We start from the raw sequence: 21,449 nt of genomic DNA, 5'->3' as shown, positions 1-21,449 counted from the left end.
CAACCGAGAGCGGGGCAAAAGATTTCTAAGTCGGAACTATCGTCAACAGCAGACGCCTGGCATATTTTTGTCGGCGTGGGTTCAAGCTTCCGCGTCAACGGGAAAACGCAAAACTCTTGCACTGTCATACTCTGTTGACTGCATGTGTTGTGTTGGCGCGCTGAGCCACCTCTCGAAACCTGCAGTGATCTTACCTGCGCCTTTTTTTTTTTTTTTTTCGTTTTCCTTTCTTTCTTTTTTTTAAATCATTGCTACCGCATACTGTTGTAACACATACATCGCTATGTACTCGGGTGTGTGCGGAGTGACGGCGCATTTTTTGTAGATGTGCTAGCGAAAGCTTGCAAGACCGCGCGTGCGTTTTTAAGCCATGAACAAGGGATTTGTCGCAGCAACAGCGTAGCACGCTGAAGCGCCGCAGCGTTATACAGGGTGTTCATTTATAAGTTTTAAATTTTTTTTAGAAATGCTCTGTGGCAGGTAGCATAATTCTTATCGTTGGCTGGTTTATTCGATGAGGCGGACATTAGTAACACGAGAAATCCCTATTGAACTAATTAAAAAAATGACTAATCAACTTCTTAGTTAATTATTGTACAGCCATATTGTGATTTACGAATTGAAGCCGGTGAGCTTGGCAGGCGTACCCACTTGGATGATTTAGAGAATGACGCCAGTTTGGAGATATGTGCCATCAAACTCGCCCTAAAAATGCCTGTTGTTCCAGTTACTTTTTACCAAAATGCTGTTTTTATACATTGAAGCACTAAAGTAACTGGAACGCCCATGTATTTCGTCCCACACTTTGGAAAATATATCTCAAAGCTGGCGTCATCCTGGAAATTCATTTCAAGTCTTGCAAGCTCACCGGCTATAATTCGTAAATTGCAATATGTGTCGCAATGTAATTAACTAAGAAATTCATTAGTCAATCTTTGTTACTGAATATGTGTTTCAATTTTTTGTGCTACTATAATGTCCACCCTCATCGAATAACCCAGCTCAACGATAAGAATTATGCTACCTGCCCAGGCGATTTTAAAAATTCTGTAACACTTTTAAATGAACGCCCTGTATATTAACATACTCTTATACAGATGGTTCTATTATCGCGGAATACAGCTGTGTAGATCGACAAGTCACTTCTCTTCATCACCGAGCACGCGAGTGAATATTCAACTACGGCTTGTTGATTTACTTATGCTTTTTTTTTAGTAGCTGCCAAGTTAAAAGTGAGCGTACAATTGATTACATGATGGAATATGACCGTGTCACACAGCACTCGTGTTTGTTCATTCTGTGTTATGTCGTTGTTTCATTGATGAAAAAAGCCGGCGAAGCAGTGCCCCCGGGCCCGACCAAAATCTTCGAGGCTAACCTCGAAGATCAGGTCCTAGAGACGCTTCTAGACCCCTTCAATGACTTTTGGACATCACGCAAGCTATCACAAGAATGAAAAACAGCTGAAGTACGCTTTATCCCCAAACCGGGCAAGTCCCCGCACATTGACAACCTGTGGCTGATATCCCTCACGTCATGCATAAGCATAATCATGAAAAGGATAGTACTCAAATGCCTCCAACAACACCTGGACGAAACCAGCAATGCCAGACCCCATGTTTGGCTTATACGACAACTTGAGACCCAGGACGTGCTAATGCAATTGAAGAAGGAGATTGTCATCCCTGCCACACACCACGGGCCATTCTCGCGCTAGACCTGAAGGGGGCATTTGACAACGTGGCACACTGAGGCGATATTTCGGAATCTCAACAACACAGGCTCAACAACACAGTGGCGTATTTAAGCCACTGAAAAGTAAGGATGGATGTTCAGCCTTGCTGGTGTGGCATTTCATAGGTTGTAACCCACCATATTTTTAACCAAGCAATAAGGAAATTATATGGTAACGCCATACCATCAGTACAACTGAAGTGTTGCTTCCCCAAGGAGCCTCACTGCCACCTTCCCCATTTGTAAACACTTTGTAAATACAAACTAGCACATAGTATGTAGTCACATTATATGCTGTCTGTATGCTTGGTGAAGTGCACCAAGCATTTTCTCGCCCTTAAAACCTGGGCTAATGCTGTCTTTTCTTTAATAATAATTATGCAATAACCTTACTCAATACATTGCTGTGAGAACAATAGTTGGCTTAACAGTAGCAGTGCACACATACCCTCATACCACATTGCAGACATACTCTATAGAGGCTGGCCACAATCAGCGTAACTGAAAGCCAGCTGAACAGGGTGCGAGTTCATGTGTATCAAATAAATGTCTGTTCCATTGAGAGGTTATATATCTGTCTGTGATATAATTATCAATTCAGAATACATATGGCAGAAGAACAATACACAAGACAACACAATCAAGTTCCCTGTGAGAAGCTGCTTTTTTGCCACTATTGCATGCAGCAAAAAGAGACTTCATTAAGCACCACTATGGCTTGCGTGCCTCTTTGTGCATTGTACAAGAAGTAAAGGTGGGCGAATGTAAACGTTTCAAATACTGAATTGAATAAAATATTATTTATCAAATATTCAATAGTCATACGACGGCACACGTACCTGTAGTAACAATATTTATTTTCATATAAAAAAATTAGGTACCACACCTTAACTAGTGCAAAAAGTGAGCTAAATATTGGGCACAAAGGATAAGTTTTAAATGCAAGACTACTAATTGTTACGTAAAAAAATCAACATAAACAGTCTATCAACAACTTTAGAGCCTGGCTTGCAAAGAAGCTTTTCAAGAAAGAATGGCCTCTGAATGGCTAGCTTTCAAAAACGTGCAATATATTGTTCCCAAGAAAACATCAAAGTTGTAGAAAAAAAAGAATAGCCGATGAAGGACCTACGTGTTGTAGACATATGTAAAACTACTCGTTGCAAGGAAAACGCACAGACTTGTAGCATAAAAGATCAGTCTGCTAGATCAAGAAATGTGTGGTCACCTTTCGCGTGAAAAAAAGCCCATGGGAAAGTTTTCTTGCCAATATGACTGAAAGATACTTTCGTAAACGTGCTTGCCTTTGGGAGGCTACATACACTTGTTCACATGCAAGTACCTGTCGCGTATTCATTGTTAAAGAAGTTCAATTAATATAATGACACGACGAGCCTCCTCTGATTAGGAAAAAATAATAGTTGTGTGGTCATATATAGATAACATTTAGAATGTCAAGGTACCCTTTTCCATATTATGCAAGTACTCATGAAAGACAAGACTGCAAGAAACAGCATAAAACTAATGCAAAATCTATAACTGGTTATGTCAATGAGATTTCCATTTCATGCGGCAAAGTATTTCACAGGGCAGATAGGATGTGACATCTGTGATTCAGAGATATGTCACTGTATCGGGGCACAAGTATTGTACAACTGATAATTTTGGGAATAAAGAAATAACAAGCATTGATTCCCGGTATGTCACCATGCCACTTGTATCTTAAAAAGGACTATCACTTATATGTCAAGCTTGCACCATTATGTTTATGTGACCATACATGTGTACCCCATCTGTAATGAACCGTTGCTTTAAGTTATGACCACTGTCATGTCATTCCCGTACATTAATTGTGGTTTTGCACAATACACCTAGAAAACTTTTGAGCGGCATTGCAGTACTTTTTCTTGTATGAGCACACTGGCTTTCTGTCACAACACCCACTTCGCATCCATGATAAATGCTGCAGTCAAGCAAAATAGAGTGTCAGACTAAGGTACCTAAACTGCTTGCATTCCAGAAAACCTCAAACAAGGTTTAGATTCTTGAGGACACAAGTTACTTGCGTCCTTTGATCTAAGGCTGTTTTCTGCATGCAATGAATGTTACGATTTCTGCTGTGCAAATCAATGTTAAACTGATAAAAGGAATGAAGCCAAAACTTGCATTCTGATAGTAGTTACTACTGGCGCCAGATTAACCTATGGGCTAAGGGGGCTGCAGCTCCAGGCTAGGGGGCCCTGTGAGAAAAATGTTTCCTTGAATTAAACTTTATTTCTAGTACAGAGTAAAACATAATGTGAACAAATACATTGGGATCACTAGCTCGAGGCCAGTTGCAATCCATAAAAAATGTAGAGGAAGCAAAGCAATTATTTAGCACAGACACGTGTACTTAAACTCAGCAACAATATGCACTTTACATTAGAAGAAGTAGAGAATACAATACAAAGAATCTTCAAAATGCAAACGGTATCATTGAACATCTACAAGTAAAGGAAAATGCACCAGAAAAAAGAAAAGGAAGCGGTGAATGTATTAATAAACATACGAAAGAAGATCACGAAAATGCAGTTTTAAGTTATCTCTGAAAATTAGCTGCATTTCTAACTTACGTGGGCTGAACGTTCCTCTCGACTACTCTAACACTTCAAATTCTCCGTTTACCACACACATTACAAGCCTTTGGAACCAGAAAATTTTGTTTTAGTGCACTGCGTGTACAGCGTACCGATTCGGTAAAGTTGGTAGCAGAGAGTGGGTAGTCAGTAACGATGCTACTATTAACCATTACAAGAGTTTAAAAATTTAGTAATGAACTAAACAGTAAAATGTGTACGTGTTGAAAGAGCGGTGTCGTGTTAGCATTGTATTGTGAGGAAGTCATAAAGTGGACAGCCCTCTTTTGAAGTTTTATAAATGGCTCAATGTATGAATGGCCCAGAGATGTAACACAGTACCACAGGTGGCTGTGGAACAAGCTGAAATAAATTTCTCGAAGGGTTTCTGTATCAAAACAATTTCGGCTCTTGAGCAGAATATAACAAGCCTTGCCGAGATTTTTGCAAAGCTTGTCAATGTGAGGTTTACATAGAAACAACTCATCTAATTTGTACAACCCCTTGATGGGCCCCTCAGAAATTTAAGAGGACCGTTCACCAGGGCCCTGCGGAAAATTTTAGTTATACTATAAAAGTTGTAAAGTGTCTTCCAATGAGTATTCTACCACAAGAATTCTTTAAAACGGCATAGTAGCAGCCGAAATAGAAGCAAAGAATCGGTAGTACAAGAACGTGACCTGCTCTTCGTGTACAGAGGCATTCTTTCCTTGGCGAACAGCAACGCAAAGGACCTTTCTCTCTTGCCTACTCCCATATAAGAAACCAGGGTTCACCTCCTTCTCTCTCTTTTTTTTTGCAAAACACCTAATGCACCTTTCTTCATTTTTTTTCTTTAGATCACGACAACGGCATAATACATCCATGTTACATGTACAAGTCGAACTGTAATGAGTTTGTTGACATGATGGCAGATAATTAATGTAAGGAGATGGATCGTTGCGAAGGTGCATGAAGCTAAACATTGTTCCCTCGTCAATTCCACGCCTTACGTCTCTCATGTTGCCTAGCTTTCTGTTTTCCTTTGGTGCAGGCTACATGGTGACGTTCACAAAAGATTTACAGATGTTAGGCCCTTCTCGCATGCTCGTCTTGTACGATGAATTACTGTGGCGGTTAGCACTGGTAACATCAGTAGCCACCCTAACCGTGATTACGCAGCAACATGGCACCGCCCATGCAGCCCAGACCACCCGCTTCAATCTCAATTTGCCCTTTTACTAGCTGTACGCCCTGACAGCAATAAATAAATGGTAAAATCCATCACTGCGTAGTCTCATCTCATGCTGAGGACAAAGCATTAGGTATTTTTGTTGTTCTTATTGAGATCAGCTGTTTGTTTTGACACTGCTAGGACTACACAGGCAGTAAAAGTGGTTCGGTTTCTATTTGGCAGGTGGCACCACAGCAGTTGCAATGGTGATGCATTGACGATGCAGAACGCTACGAAGGCGTCATTGTTCACTGCATCATTAATTCCTACTCTGCTCTAGTACGGTACGTGATGACAGTGGTGAGCAAACGTCAAATACACGCTGAGCAGATGGCGCGGTGCATGTGAACATTTATCAGGGTGTTCACTTTTACTAAAACTGGCTCAGGAGGCTGTATTGAACTGCTCAGATAGCGTGTAGATGAAGCGAAGCTCAACAGTAGCATTCATGGAAACGCAGCCTTTAGTTACAACGTAGAAACATTTGCTGCGTCACTGCTCCAACAGTGGCTGATGTATCGAAAGGATGGCAAGCAGACGCTGAGCAGCTGACGCAGCATGGATGAACACATCTTGAGGGGAATTCAGCCTTCCTATTGGCTTAGAAGCCCTGCCGCTGCCCCAGTGCTGCAAGGAACTACTGAGATGGAGTATAACTGGCAAAGCACATTGTTCAGCATGAAAAGTTGGGCAGTGGCAGAGAAGGTGCGTTGCAGTGTCGTCACATTCGCAAAAAATAGCATGCGGCACATTTGCATTGTTTAAATTACAGCACATGACACCTGGCACAAAATTAATAATTGCAATACGTGGAGCAGTGATATAACTTTTAAGCTGTTCCCTAGCCTCCCCTCTTCGTAAAGAGTAAAATGTGCAGTGACAACACTGGAAACAAACAACACGTGTACAAAGCAAGGAAAGCTGGTTTGATACAAAACCCATACTGAGATGCAAAGAGCACAAACGACCAGCAGTGCTTCTGCACTGTTTACTTCAGAGCACATGCATAAAAAGCACCCTAAAGAGCTTGTAGTGTGTGTCCAACTCAGCAGCTGCTTAGCTACAAGAAAGTTCGGCCAAGGAGAAGGAGGTTTCATTATTTTTCAATGTATGTGTACACGTACGGTTTGTTTCCGCCTCCTTGAATTTTGGTTTTTGGCATCCTTGAATTTTGAGCCTAATGTTCTGTACAAACCGTTCTGTGTGCACGGTTCACTTCAGAGCATATGCATATCGCATAAAACGAATACTTATACGCCTAGCACCACTGTGACACATTGCACGTATACATAACAGTACCCTTCACCTCGTACAGTAAGAACCCCAGCACTCAAACGCTCTGTACGTGTTCGCGGTCACCAAGGCGCATCGCAGCCCCCAAAACAGCTCACATGAAGCAAGGCACAAACAGCACATTACGAATGGCTGCGATGACGCGACAATAAAGCTAATCGCTACAGGTCATATGGTCACTTCTTAAACACAAACCAGCACTGCACAATGCACATACACGTATGAGCTTCGCAGCGATGAAGCGCGCACACACAACACCTAGGTACACCATACGCTGAGATGGGCGACCGCACTATTTTCGTTCTGGCGCGTACTGAATGCATGTGTCATGCTTAGAATGCGTGTGTGTGTGATGGCCTTCGCGTTTGTACTGCTGGTACTGCACAAGCGAAATACGGCCCAACACACACGAAATCGCCGGTTTCATTGCTTCCGACGCTCGCGTAAACACAACACATTTCCATCTGTTGCCGTTGACGATCGCACGCGCTGAAGAGGTCAGGCAGGGTACATCGGATTGCTGCGTTCGACGACTGTCTCCGCGAGTGCTCGATAACTCTTGCAATGATCCCGCAAAAACACAAAAACGACAAAAAAAACAAACTGCCACAGCAGCCTAGGCCTCGCGCTTCGCTTCGCTTCGAACCAGCGCCATGTTTGTGCGGTCGCCGCATACATGCTGCATACGGGAAAAAGTTCACGACCGCCTCTCGTGACGTCAGAGCGACCATTGTAAGCGGACCGCGCGAGGGCGGTGCGGCTTGCGGCGATGTGCGGCTCGAGCGTGTACAGGCCTTAAGGGAGCACGGCGCAGAACGCGCGTTTGTTCTCCGCCGTGCGGTCGCTCCCCGTGAAAGCGAGCGTCCCTCGCACCCTTTCAGTCGCACATACAGCGTCCGGTGCGCAGCGACGATTTCATCGCCGTTGACGTCATACGGAACCTCACGGCGACGGCAGAAATCCTCTTTGAGTGTCCATATAATTGCTATCGCAATAAAAACATTCAATATGTCTAAAATCCATAAAGCTCATCACTTGGGCCCTCCTTTGAAGCGGCACAATCTTCTTTTGAGCGAGCCGAAGCACACATTGTTTTTCTGGCCCGTTTTGCGTCTCCAGTGGCCTCACGTGCGGCGTTCCTCACATATGGCGACAGCCACAGCGTTAACGCTTCCTTTTCATCCTGTACTTTGCCATATTTCATGGAGTACTACAACTTTCGCCTTGAAGGGCTAGAACTAAATCCGCGAGCTCGAAATGGCGTACGAAAAAGCACAGATGGCACAGATAACGCAGACGCAAGCAATTTAAAGAGAGCGCCGCAGCGCCCCGCAGCCCTCTTGTGGAAATTTTCAAATAAATCGAAGAAATTGCCACAAAATGCTTCCAAAGCTTTAGAACGTGCTTAACAAATTAGCATTGCATAATATGTAAACGAAGATACATTTATGACGAGATGGCAGATGCTGTGAAATCAGAAACCTTCAGTTTCGGTTTCGGGTGCGTCTAGGAGGTTTTGGAAAAATGGTCATAACTTTTGAACGGCTTAAGATATTAACATAATTCTTTTTGCTAAACATTCTTGAATAGATAGGAAGCTCGAATATGCTAAACCCAAAAAATGGAATTTTTCTCGAAAAATGCGCTTTTGAAGGTGGTGACCTACTTTAAACCACCAAATTTGCTCAGACATGTCTTTTTGTTGTTGGCTCAGTTATTCGTCAGCACTTTTAGAATTGCAGTTTGCCAACAAAAGTAATGAAACATTTCATTCACGGTGCATGCCTTTTATGCTGAATTTTCTCAGCTGATTGTTAAGCAAAACACTATTAGTGCTCACATTCTGAAAGTGATGTAATTTTACTGACGCCGCTTTTTCCCGGCAGCGCAGTAACGCCTGTACGATATATATATATATATATATATATATATATATATATATATATATATATATATATATAGTCACACCTGCGTATATACTGACTGCAAATTTACGAACAAAGAGGGCGCTGGCGCCTCTAGCGATATGGCTGGAGGGCTCGCGCCGTTGTCGTCTGCTACAGCTCAGTGCGGCAATCACGCGTCTTATTTTGCGATTTACGTTTACCTACGATGCGGAATACATAGCAGGTTAGGGACAAACGTCGCGACTTCAAAACACGCCCAATTTTCATTATCAGCACTTTTTTTACGTCAGATATTTTGGTGAAAGAGAACGGGAACGGGCAACAACGAAGGAGAAGCTACTTTCAAAAGTATCAGCTAAACCTAGCAAAGAAACATCTGGCGGCAAGTAAATTTTCCAATATTCTTTTATGAGCATAACATGCGGATGCAACACCCCAAAATAGTTGTGTTCATCTGTCGTTCGGCAGCGCTCATCGAAACAGCCGACGGTAGCGTCAGGACGACGGCTGCACTCTGCTATACGCCTCTCCGCTAGAAACAGAAATCTAACTACAGAACACCTAATGGAACGAACTCCCACACAAGTCCACGTGGTGGAAAGAATATCGCTATCGACAGCGTGAACGGTTGAACGAGCAAATACGACAAACCTACGACACCAAGAGGGGTGAAACAAGGTGCTAAGCTCGCGAGCAGCTTTTTTTTTTTTTTTTTTTTTTTTTTTTTTTTTTAGTGCTATCTTGCTCTTCTAACCAACACAGACATGCGAAATGGCCCAAGGGTACGCCACGCTTCTGTCGAAGTGTAACGACGTAATAATCTTCGTCCGGCGGTTACCCGGCATCTTCATGAGTGTTTGTGTGGCTGCATTCACTTTTGTTTCTCGTGCGGAACATGTGCACCGTTTTGACAGTGCATCAGCGTGAAAGAACAGAACGTGTTCGTGGCTGCGCGGAATTAGTGCACTTCGGGTATATACGCTGTCGTTTTTTTTTTTCTTGATTTTTTTTTATATTTTGCATTTTTTGAGTACCGCATGCTCGACGCGCCAAGGGCATTGAATTTCCCTTGGTAGTTTTTCTTTTTTGTATGACTTAATTAGCCAACGTTTTAGTTGATGTGTCTGATGGTATAGTGTTAATTTACTATGTCAACGCCTTGTGTGGACTTGCAGTGTTCACCCTCCGCAAAAAATGTCTACGTATCTATCTTCAAAGTGCAAGCTCAACAGATATTTCAATGACAGGAAGTAGATCTTGAAAACAGAGGTTCCGTGAGATTGATTTCGCGATGCAGAGTATGCGTGTAAGCCATGGTCTATGAGTAATAAGATGCCGGCAATTTGAAGCGATTGCTCCAGTTTTGTGCAACCTGACTCCTCTATGTCCGATACTATGATCTATTCCTCCCAGAGCGTCATTACCATTTTGTATTTCCTTCTGATATTCTCTGAAATCAGCTACGTTAACAGCGATATTTTCGAAAATTTGTTAGAACATGAGCTGGGCAGCTGTTGACAAAATGTCCGCATTATTGGTCATTGTTTAAATAAATTAAGCGCCTCTTAAGTGGTTGTCAACTGGCATTTCAATGAGCTGGGTGCACTGAGAGTACTGCATCTGTCGCTAGACGTGTGTTTTAACAATAAGCCAGGTTTGAAATGGCTGCTGTTTTGTTTTGCGAGCTTTTCTACGATGTAAGAGACAATTTCTCACGAAATGCTTACTTCATAATTGCGATGTGTAATGAGAAATTCAATTGAAAGCTTCTTGATCCCATGTATTCCATGGGGGGCCGGAGAAAGGGCGGTAACCCCAATTGGTCATCGCTATAGTCCACAGCGCCAAGCAATACTGCCTACGCTAGCAGCTGCAGTGGGTCTACAGTTAGAACACCGTCCTAGGAATTCAAGCGCAACAATAACTCTTGATATCGCTGTCAGAGCTTCGCTCTTCGGGCGAGACTGCCAAATTTTTACCGAATATACCAGGGCTTCTGTACCGGAGTGGCAGCCGATATCGCCGATATCGTGGAACCTACACTGCAACGTCACATCACAACACCAAGCGGAACTGACATCTGTCGTGGAGGCCGCCACCATGCCAAACCCACACGAACAAAACCTGCCGATTCCAACAGATAGCCACGCTGCATGCAGAGCACTCACAACCAGAAACCTTGCCGCGGCACTACACTCCGCCATTAACAACGCACCTCAACGCACACCCTACGGATTCAATGGAGCCCGAGCCACGCGGGAATAAAAGGGAACAACGTGGCACAAACCGCATCCCGTGCTAATCTCCCCGGCCCTCTTCTGTGCTGGCCGGACCCACTGAATCTGATGGAGCATTAAGCCCTCGCGTGGGCGGAAAGGCGCGATAAGCTTGACGAATTACGAAACTGCATGAAGTATCCACAAGCAGGCACCCACATGAAGCGAGGAGAGGCGTTATTATGGAGGCGTGCGCAGACGCGCCCTCTCTTGTACGGATTTGCGTCTCCTTTTTAAAATTCAAATTCTAGAAAAAGGAATTCTAAAAGCTGAGTTCAAAATCGACGAGATCCTATTTCTATTTTCTGTGCCTTTATTTTCGTGTCTGTTTTTTTTTTCGCTCTCGCAAGGCTGACTATGACTACTTTTTTGCGTAAATTCTTTATTTCCCTTAAGATACGTTTGCTTTGTGTATCCATTAGTACTTTTTCCTCTACTACCATGCAGCAGATTCTTTACTTATCCCTGCAGTGGGTTTGTGCCATTTCCTGTAGTAGTCACCATAAGAAACGACAATGGCTGCCGGCCACTCCATGTCATACGGTGCGCGGCCAGAAAAGCGAGGCGGGCTGGATTTGCTACATCGGGACACGAGCCGCTTCCTGTCCGTCCCACAGTTGCCCCAGCATCCGTCACCGCAAGGAACGAGAGACCCAAACCGCATCATGTCAGATCCCGTGGATACGCGATGCGCCAAGTCACCGTGGACTGCCACCACAGTGCCCAACCGCACTAAGATGCCCAACCAAGCACTCCAACTTCCGGTGGCGCGAGCCTTGTCACCACGCTTACCTACGCCGCGTACTGGACGCAAGAAGATGGCTCCGAAGTCCATGGCACATCGCCACAAAGGATCAAAGTCGAGACCGTCCAGCAGATTGAAGCGCAGATCTCCGTCACCTCCGCCTAAACTACCGGCCAATATTCGCGAAACATCCTCCGATGACAGCGTAATGACGAAATCGGCAATGCAATTGCTGCCGAAGTTGAACAAGAAACAGCCGTCGCCGGCCAGGTCACGCAAAGCCATGACGCGTGACAAGGTAGCTCCGACCATCGCAGTAGCTCATAAGCCGAGGAGCGACCGGACAGCCGCGTCACGCGACCTTCGATGGGATGCCCACCCTCCGAGAAGACATGCTTTCCACTCCCCGTCACCTCCTTCAAAAGCAACACATCAGCCTACGCGTCATTCTACAGGAAAACGTACCTGCACAGCGAACTCCGTTCGTACCGAGTCTTATAACCGCAACGACGTACTTTCGCCAGTTTCGCAAGCCAGACCGGATTCTGACGTTGCATACCCAACCATTCTTCTTGTCGACCCTATGTCACTGCCTAGCGTACTCACCCCTGACGCAGAACCTGGCCCGCTATGTGGGGAGCTACGTGTTCGCACCGCAGACAGCAAACTACCACCACCGCCTCTTCCACTAGACAGCGGCACGCGCAACCTCAAAAGCAGCGGGCAGCACTCGGGACAGATCGTCAGCCGGCCACCGCCAGACGTCGGAGCTCCAGCACAGCGTGTGCCTATGCCAGCAGGAATACTTCGAAATCACGCGCGTCGACCCAATGACGTCGGTCGCAGTTTGGGCAGGCGCTCTCGCGTCAGCAGCGTTTCCGATATTAGTGGCGGTGGTGAGCTTTCCGGCGTGCCGGCGAGTTCCAGTAAGGCGAAGCGCAGCGCCTGTGTCACCGTGTGCCTCGCGACCGCTGCCGTGCTGTCCTTCTTGGCCTTCTACGCCATCACTGATGCTGTCATGAGCAACAGCGCTTCCAGAGACGACAGGGACGACCCCGTTACTGCTCGACCGGAAGAAGAGAGCGAGCTGGGATACCCGTCGAACGTGAGGCGTTACATGCACGGTCCACAACTGGAGACAAAGAGAGCGCTGTCATCAAGCAGGACGTTGCCGTCTCAGCATGCTGAAGGTTCAAGGGGAAATACTTCCTACGACGGCAACGTGACAGACGCTTTCGAGTTAACCGTGAAGCCTGACAATAAAATTTGAGCGCATATTTCGCTTCCAAATGACCAGTGTCGCCAGGGCACGCTTTCATCTTAAAGAACGCTGCTCAAGCCGCATGGTGGAGCCAATGTCTTGATTGTTGCTGTCATTAAAACTCTCGGCACAAAGATAATATAAACACGGCACTTAACTCAGCGTATGCCGAACGTCGATGCGACGTTTGCCAAACGCGTTCCTCAAATCATTGGGCACGTGCTTCGTTCAGCTTTCACTTGTGCTTTGACGTATTATTTAGATAGTCATTATATGGACACTCGAGGTGACGTTCAATCTGGCGTCGTCGCCGTGCTGTCACGCAACCGACGGCGCATGCGCACGGCTGGTTAAAAGCGTCAACATATTGGTCCCACGTATCATTAGAACACCGTCCGAGGAGCTCCGCCACAACGCTAAGCCTTGCTTTCGCTGTAAATGCTTCACCCTGCGGTCGAAACTGCCAATTCTTACTTATATATTAACACGAAAGTGTTTTATGCCGGGGTCCACCAAGACTTCACTGACGTATTTCCGTCACGGAAATACGTCATAGAACATAATACAAAGAAAGAAACCAGAAGAAAAAGTTCCACAAACATGCAAAATTTGGAAATCGAACCCACGACCTCTCGGTCCGCGACGATAGATCGCCGAGCGTTTAACCCATTGCGCCACAAACGCATTTGCAGAGAGCTACACAGACGCGCCTTATATATCTAACACTCCTCCGTGTACCCGCGCTCTTGCTCGGGGCGGTGCCGCCGCCTACGAGCAGAAAAGAGAAGTACTGCATTATGACACTAAAGCCCGGCCCACATTCAGCGTTTTCACCGGCGTTTCCTGCCGTTGCGTCTCTCGGCGTCGTTGCATTAACGGCGCCGGAGAGGTCACCCAGCCACATGAGACGCACGCAAACAGCGCCAGTCCAGCGTCGCACAAGACAGATTTAAACAGTTAAAATTGAAAACAGATTTAGACAGTTAAATCTGTCTGTGACCAGACAGATTTAACCAGAAGCAGTGTGCAATGTCATTCAAGTGAACTATGAGTAATGTTCCCGATTAAGGTTTTTAAGCCCTTTTTATAGTTCTGCGGCACACACACACAAAAACATTCACGGCAGCGCGCTCGAAGGTACGAGCGGCTGCTTTCTCAGACGGCGCCACCTCGCCGACGAGACACTGGCGCCACATGGTGGCACGCAAGCGAAATGGTTGCTGCGGAAGTCGCTTGCAAAAGTTGCCAGCAGCGCGGCCGCGGCCACGCGCTGATTGGTCGGCGCCACGTCGGCGTTCATCGAGCCGCTTCCGGCGGCGGCGCCGGCGCCGAGATTTCTGGTGTGCCTTGAGTACGACCTTTCGGCTTGGCGCCTCCCTCAGCGTCGACGCTGAGCGGCGCCGGGTGACGAAACGCCGGGAAAACGCCGAATGTGGTCGGGCCTTAACGCGCACCGACAGTGAACGCTTCGGTGGTCTCAGCACTACGACGCCTCGATGCCAGCATTCGAAGGGACGCTGGCATCAAGAAGCACTACCAACGCCACGTAGGTGGCGTTCACCGTACTCAGCACAGCGGAGCGTGGCCTCCGCAATTAGCTCTGAAAATGTTTCTGAAGTTGATCGCGGAGGCTGCAATTACGACGCGCTGTACGCGCTGATTTGACTCGGTGACGATTCAGTTACGTGCTTTGTCTTGCGCGTTGTATTAGTGTGTCAGTTACGTGCTTCGTCTTTCGCGTTGTGCTAGCGTGTGCAGCGTAGTGCAGCTTCCATATGCACGACGGTTGCTCATGGTCATCGACGTTGGTAGTCGTGATGGAGGAGACGTGCCACCAGGCGTCAGCGTGGGTGCATCAACGCCTAAGGGCGCTTTAGCCACAAAACACCAATAGACATTATATATCAATGTGCAATAAACATTACACTACTTCTGTGAAGACACGTTTCACTTTCGTGTTCTATACCGATTCCTATATAAGAGGGATCAACCACATTTTTTTTTAGTTATCAAGAGTGGTACATCAATGCATATCGTACACACGCAGAACTGCTACATAGTGTCCGTAGTTCAAGGTCTACAAAGGTATCCACGATCAAGGTAAGCTTGGGTGAATAAGCCAGCAACAATATGCAAAAGAATATCAATTGAAGGAAACTTGTGCACAAAAAAGACGCAAATGCAGCTGTATAAATGACATGTGTAAAACGGGGAAAAGAAAGCACAGATGAATAGACACAATGAAAACACAGACCATGTTCACGGATTGTTTGAGAGCTTTATAAAATGAAAATGGTAATGTAGTTGACTATACGCCTGTGCCGTTGCATATCATTCCTGAGTGATAAAGCAGCGAATGGTACTGTTTTTAAGCCATAATATATTATGGACGAGGAAAGGGGGAGGAGGAAATTATTTTCTTTGAAAGAATAAGACGCAGTGGCAATCCCACACATGGATTCTTTATTACTTTTTTTTCAAGGAAGGGAGCGCAGGAAATAAAGAAACATTATTCTTCGGCAAAAGAAGACGCAGCAGCGGTCCAAATAGATTTTTTTTTCACCGCCCTGAACGGGAGAGACAACTCCCTCGCGGCCTCCATCAGGGCACAGAGCCCAGCTGCGACTAAGAGGCCGCGGCGCTTGTAATAAAGCAACAAGACAGGGTGGGCAGGGAAGTTCACGTCGTTACTGACTCGCAACAGGCCTGCCGTACCTTTGCCAACGACCGAACACCGCTGCTGGCGGCTCAGATCCTATACCCGAGGCTGCAATAATCCCTACGAATCACGTACGTTGGCGCCGGGCCACGAGGGACTGGAGGGGAACGAAAGGGCTAGCGCCTTAGCTCGAGTGCTAATCAACCAAGCGGAGCAACACCAGTCGTCCCATCAATCCCCACCCTTTACCTTCGTATTCCTGCAATCCAATTAGTGCGATCCAGCGGCTCAACCGCACAAAAAGCTCAGCACTGAAGAGGCAGCAGCTGTGAGACTTATCCAAACTAATACATTCTCAAACGTACACAGATACAGCAAAATGCACCCGCTAACATATCGCGAAATCTGCCCCTGGTGCGGCGACACACGCCCTACGCTCTTCCACATCTCATGGGGGTGCGTGGGCAAACCTCAACACTTAAAGACGCCTAGCACGTCATCTGAGCGGTGGGAGGTACAGCCGACCGACGATGCCCTGGCGGGTCAAGAAGCGCTCGTCCAGAAAGTTCGTCGAGCAGCCATGGCCAGTGGAGTTCTGGAATGAGGACACCACCCACTTCACTTCAAGAGCAACGACCTCGATGGTCCAAATGACGGAGTAAGATAAACAGGAGCGCCGACTCCGCCGCCGCGCAACGCATTCGCTCGGGACAAACCATGTAACGTAAATTATACATCGCGTAGCGCCATCTGTCGAGGCGCGTGGAAAACACTCAACAGCTTGCTTCCATGTGCGCATGCGCTGAGTGGCGGAGACCGGCGGCGACGGCGGCGGCGGCGTCGCAGAGCGTGTCGTCTGCTACAAACGTGGACCCTCGGCCGTCTCAATTTGACAGCAATCAAACACAAAAAAATATATGCGCACGAATAATAAAAGCGCAAATAAACACGCGGTAGCGCTTTTATGCACGCATACGAAACATTTTTAGATGTCTTTAAAGCAAACAGACGATAAATGATGCTGTACAAAAATACAGAAGTACTTGTTTTTCACTCTACGTCTGCGCGGAAGCGAAGGTGCGAAATTTTCGTCTTCCTCGCTTTGTTTACCATGTCTGCAGTATGTTTATTCATGCCTGCCGGAACAAGGTATCTTGATACTTGTGCGTGAAGAGACTGAGCAACAGGACAGTGTTTTGTTCCCGGCTGTAAATCTGGTTATGGCAAAGGACGCGAGAAGTTTTCGCTCTTCGCGGCGCCATCTGATCTTCAACTACTGCACCAGTGGCGTAAAAAAATTCCTGAAGGTAAGCAATGGACAAAATATGTTCGCGACACTTCGAGAAGCAGCTTATTCTTGATAGTTACTTCAGCAAAGACAAAGGTGATGTCCTACTAGATGTAAAGAAAGTGCCTCGACTTCGAAGCGGAGCCGTTCCTTCAATTTGTTTAGGGAAGCCTGGCGTAGCTCAATGATGCTGAATGCCAGGAGGAACCAGAAGACGCTAATGCGGAAGTACGAGAGGAGCTCAATTTAAATTTCTCTACAACTACACATAGTGCAGGTGCCTTTCCTTGTCCAGAGGCATGCCGTAATGTAGAGAGAGAGAAAGGAAAGAAAGACAAGGAGGTTAGCCAGTGTAAATACCGGCTGGCTACCCTGTAAGTTCTCTGCCTTGCCTTCGAGATGATTCCCCCAGTTATGCAGACACACAATCAGAGCTTCTCTTGTGAAATAATGAGCAGGAAACACTGGCAGGAATTCCCAGTTATTATGTTTAATGAGAATGTGGCAATTCTGCTCGCAAGGGAACCGGGCGACACGAAAAGTACCGCGAGAAACAAAGAAGCAAGCGAAGCATCTTAGCACTTGATGCGTGCTCAGATAAAAAAGTGATAAACGTCAGCTTTTGGATAAAAACTTCTTTTCGCTGTCGTCTGTCATTGCTTGACACCACCCGAACTGCCGTTATATCGCCTTACCATTTGCTATAGTTTTTTCTTTCCATCTTAGTTTCCGTAATTTGTTTATTTTCTGTTCCTGTGCCTTGTAAAGTTCCATGCAGGTCACATGACAAATGCCCTGCATTTGGCCTGTATAAAATAAATTAAATAAAATGATACATGACTTGTTTCTCCTGCTAACATAACTCTGTGAACCGCAAGAGCTATGTGCGCTACAGGCGTCAGGGCGTACGCGGAGCAGACGACAAAACGGATAGGCAAGCAGGCGCCGCGAGAGTCCCCGCGCCTTTGCTCCTTCGGTTTGTTGGGCCCGCCTCTCCGCTGCAGTTTTTTCTTCATTCGTAGCGCCATCTGGCGAACACTCTGTGAAGCAGGAACCGGCGTTTCAGAATGTGTCCCTTCCAGACGAGCGGAGTCGGCGCTCCTGTCTTATCTTACTCCGTGGTCCAAATAAATGTTTTCTCGCTCTATAAGGGGTGGGGGTGGGGTTAGTGGAAAGCAGCAAAGGAGCAAGAATTGGTTCAGGAAAAAAATAAGAATAATAAGGACAACAGAAATTGGTTCACAAACTGATACATTTAAATAAGCAGCAGCGTTTACGAACCCATAGCGAACTTAAAACATTGTGGCTCTTATCGTTCATCTTCCTGAAATAATATACTCAGTCGCGCTTCCTGCATTGTACATAGGCTACCTTGCTTCTCAATTTAAAATGCAGCGGCGAAGCTTTTCGCCAGAACTTCGATAGTATAATACAATGCAAATTTTCCTCACTTTCGATGAGCCGCTGGTCGACTTGACATTCTTCTTCGCTCAAGAGATGTTTCAACAGAACTCGAAATCATTGCTTTGGGGTCAATTAGTGCTCTCTGTATTCCTCATCCCGCGACACTTATCGTTAACTTATCTCAATCGAGATGACACCGGAAATCCAAGCACGCCTACTTTCTGTATAAGAAGACGACTTTGTCAAAATTACGGCATCGGACCTCATCGTGCTCGCCTTCGTAATTCGCAAATGCAGAAAGACTAGCAGCTCCGAGAGAGATGAAAGGTTTCTGTCTCCTGACACGTGCTCCTGGCCTGCAGTTCTGATGCTCAGAAGACTCCCGAGATGTTTTGCAACGGCACGGCCACACTTGAGGAAAAAATTTTACCTACGCGATTACGATACTCCCTAATGCGAAATTTGAGGGCAGCTCTATACGTGTTTTCATTTCGCGAAATATTGGCTGGCGCGGACAACCTGTCTCGTGAGGCACGTTCCAAACGGAGCGAAGAGTGGCAGCGAGCGAACTTCGAGCGGCACAGCCGACGTACAGACGTCCGCTCATGCAGCGCTTTGGTGAACCGATGACGTGTAGAGTGCCTTGATGCGCGCCCCCGCGAACAAAGCGGAAGTGAGCAAGCGCATCGAGGGACCCTAACGACATGCGCTACTCTGGCGTCACCTCGTTGTCTTCGCCATAGTCCGTCTTACACGGCACTACGCTTTTCGTCGCTACGCTACACATCGTCGTACACGGCGGAAGACCCACAAAGGCTAAGAACGAAGAGAAAGAAAGCTTCTACCTTCATATTGGCGACAAAACCATAACACAGAAGGCGTATATTCGCATCTTAGATATCCACATCAACCGGCATTCACGCAAACACGTGGCTACAACTCACAATCAAAACAATCATGCATATTCATCACGTGCTTCGACGGACCTCGAATCGCACTCGAGGTGTTCGAGAGCATGAAATTTAAAAGGGTCAACAGAGACGGGAAAGCAGAGAACTTTGTTCAGTTGGCTTCCCTACACGTGGGGAGTGAGAGAGAAAGAAAACATGAGTTTATAGCAATCTCTAGATAAATCTCACGCACTACACAGGGTGGTGCAAAGTGTCTACAGTCGGGCACTCGTCTGAACTTACCTGCTGGTGTATTGAGTTATCTCGGAGTCAGTATAGTTTAGCGTTGTCGTCACCTCCAGGTACTGTAGAAGGGCGTGGCTTTCTGTGCTGATAAACTGCGAGGCCAGGCTCCCAGAGCCAGGGGCATTGCTTTGGTAAAGACCCTCATCATCATCATCAGCCTCTATTTATGTCCACTGGAGGAAGAAGGCCTCCCCCTGTGATCTCCAATTACCCCTGTCTTGGGCTAGCTGATTCCAACTTGCGCCTGAAAATTTCCTAACTTCATCACCCCACCTAGTTTTCTGCCGTCCTCGACTGCGTTTCCATTCTCTTGGTATCCATTCTGTAAGTCTAATGGTCCACCTGTTAACCATCCTACGCATTACATGGCCTGCCCAGCTCTGCAAACCGAAGGTTGCTGAGATATACGCGTTGATCCTCACTCGATCCTAAGCCTTCCCAGTCTAAGAGCTTAAATACTTCTTCTAAGCATGCACTGAATGCCATTGGAGATTGTCTCCTTGCCTGACCCCTTTCATGATAGGTAACTTTCTCCTTTTCTTGTGGAGAACCAAGGTAGCTGTGAAATCTATGTAGATATTTACCAAGATATTCACGTATGCCTCCTGTACTCCTTGATTGTGTAATGCCTCTATGACTGCTGCTATCTCTACTGAATCAAATGCCTTTTCATAATCAATGAAAGCCACATAGACAGGTTGATTGTACTCCGCAGATTTCTCGATTGCCTGATTGATGACATGGATATGATACGTCGTAGAATATCCCTTCCTGAAGCCAGCCTGTTCTCTTGGTTGAATGAAGTCAAGTGTTGCCCTGATTCTATTGAAAATTATCTTGGTGAATCTTTTATACAACACTAAAAGCAAGCTAATGTGTCTATAATTCTTCATTTCTTTAACGTCTCCCTTCTTATGGATTAGTATAATGTTGGCATTCTTCCAGCTTTCTGGTACACTTGAAGTCGTGACGAACTGCGTATGAAGGGCCGCAAGCTTTTCAAGCATGATATATCCACCACCTTTAATTAAATCGACTGCTATTCCATCTTCCCCAGCAGATTTTCCTGTGGTCATGTCTTGCAGTGCCATTCAAACTTCATCGCTAGTTATAGAAGGAGCCTCTGTATCCCGTTCATCACTACTTCAAATGAAAGTAGCTTGGCTGCTCTGGGGACTGAACAGGGGCCGTATTCTGAAATGTTCGCCTAGGCGAAATTTCTTTTTTCGGTTTCAGGCGTGCGCCGATTGGCTTTTTTAGCAAAATTGGCTGAGCTGATTGGGTGGTTGAGCCCGACGTCATTCAATTTTGCTCAACCAGCCAATCAGCGCGCACGCTGATTTCGCCTACGCGAACGTTTCAGAATACGGCCCCAGGTCAGTATAGAATTCTTCCGCTGTTTTTACTATGTCATCGAAATTGCTGATATTATCCTGGTTATCTTTCAGTGAACACATCTTGGCTTGTCCTATGCAAAGTTTTCTTCTGACTGATTTCATGCTGCGTCCATATTTTACGGCTTCCTCAATCTGTCCCATGTTATAATTTCAAATATACCTTATTTTGTTCTTGTTGATCAGTTTTGACAGTTCAGCGAGTTCTATCTGATCTCTTGAGTTTGACACTTTCATGCCTTGTCGTTTCTTTATTAGGTCCTTTGTTACTTGGGAGAGCTTACCTACTCGTTGCCTTGGTGCCATAGCTCCCACTTCAATTACTGCTTCTGAGATCAGCCTAGTTACGGTTTCATTCATTACCTCTATGTTGTCTTCCCCTTCCTGTTCTAAAGCTGCAGATTTGTTTGCGAGCACCAGCCTGAATTCGCCTGCTTTTACACTTACTGCGTCTAGGTTGG

Source organism: Dermacentor silvarum, chromosome 2, assembly GCF_013339745.2.
Source record: "Dermacentor silvarum isolate Dsil-2018 chromosome 2, BIME_Dsil_1.4, whole genome shotgun sequence".
In the NCBI taxonomy this organism is placed as follows: Eukaryota; Metazoa; Arthropoda; class Arachnida; order Ixodida; family Ixodidae; genus Dermacentor; species Dermacentor silvarum.
Note: the sequence above shows the minus strand (reverse complement) of the source record.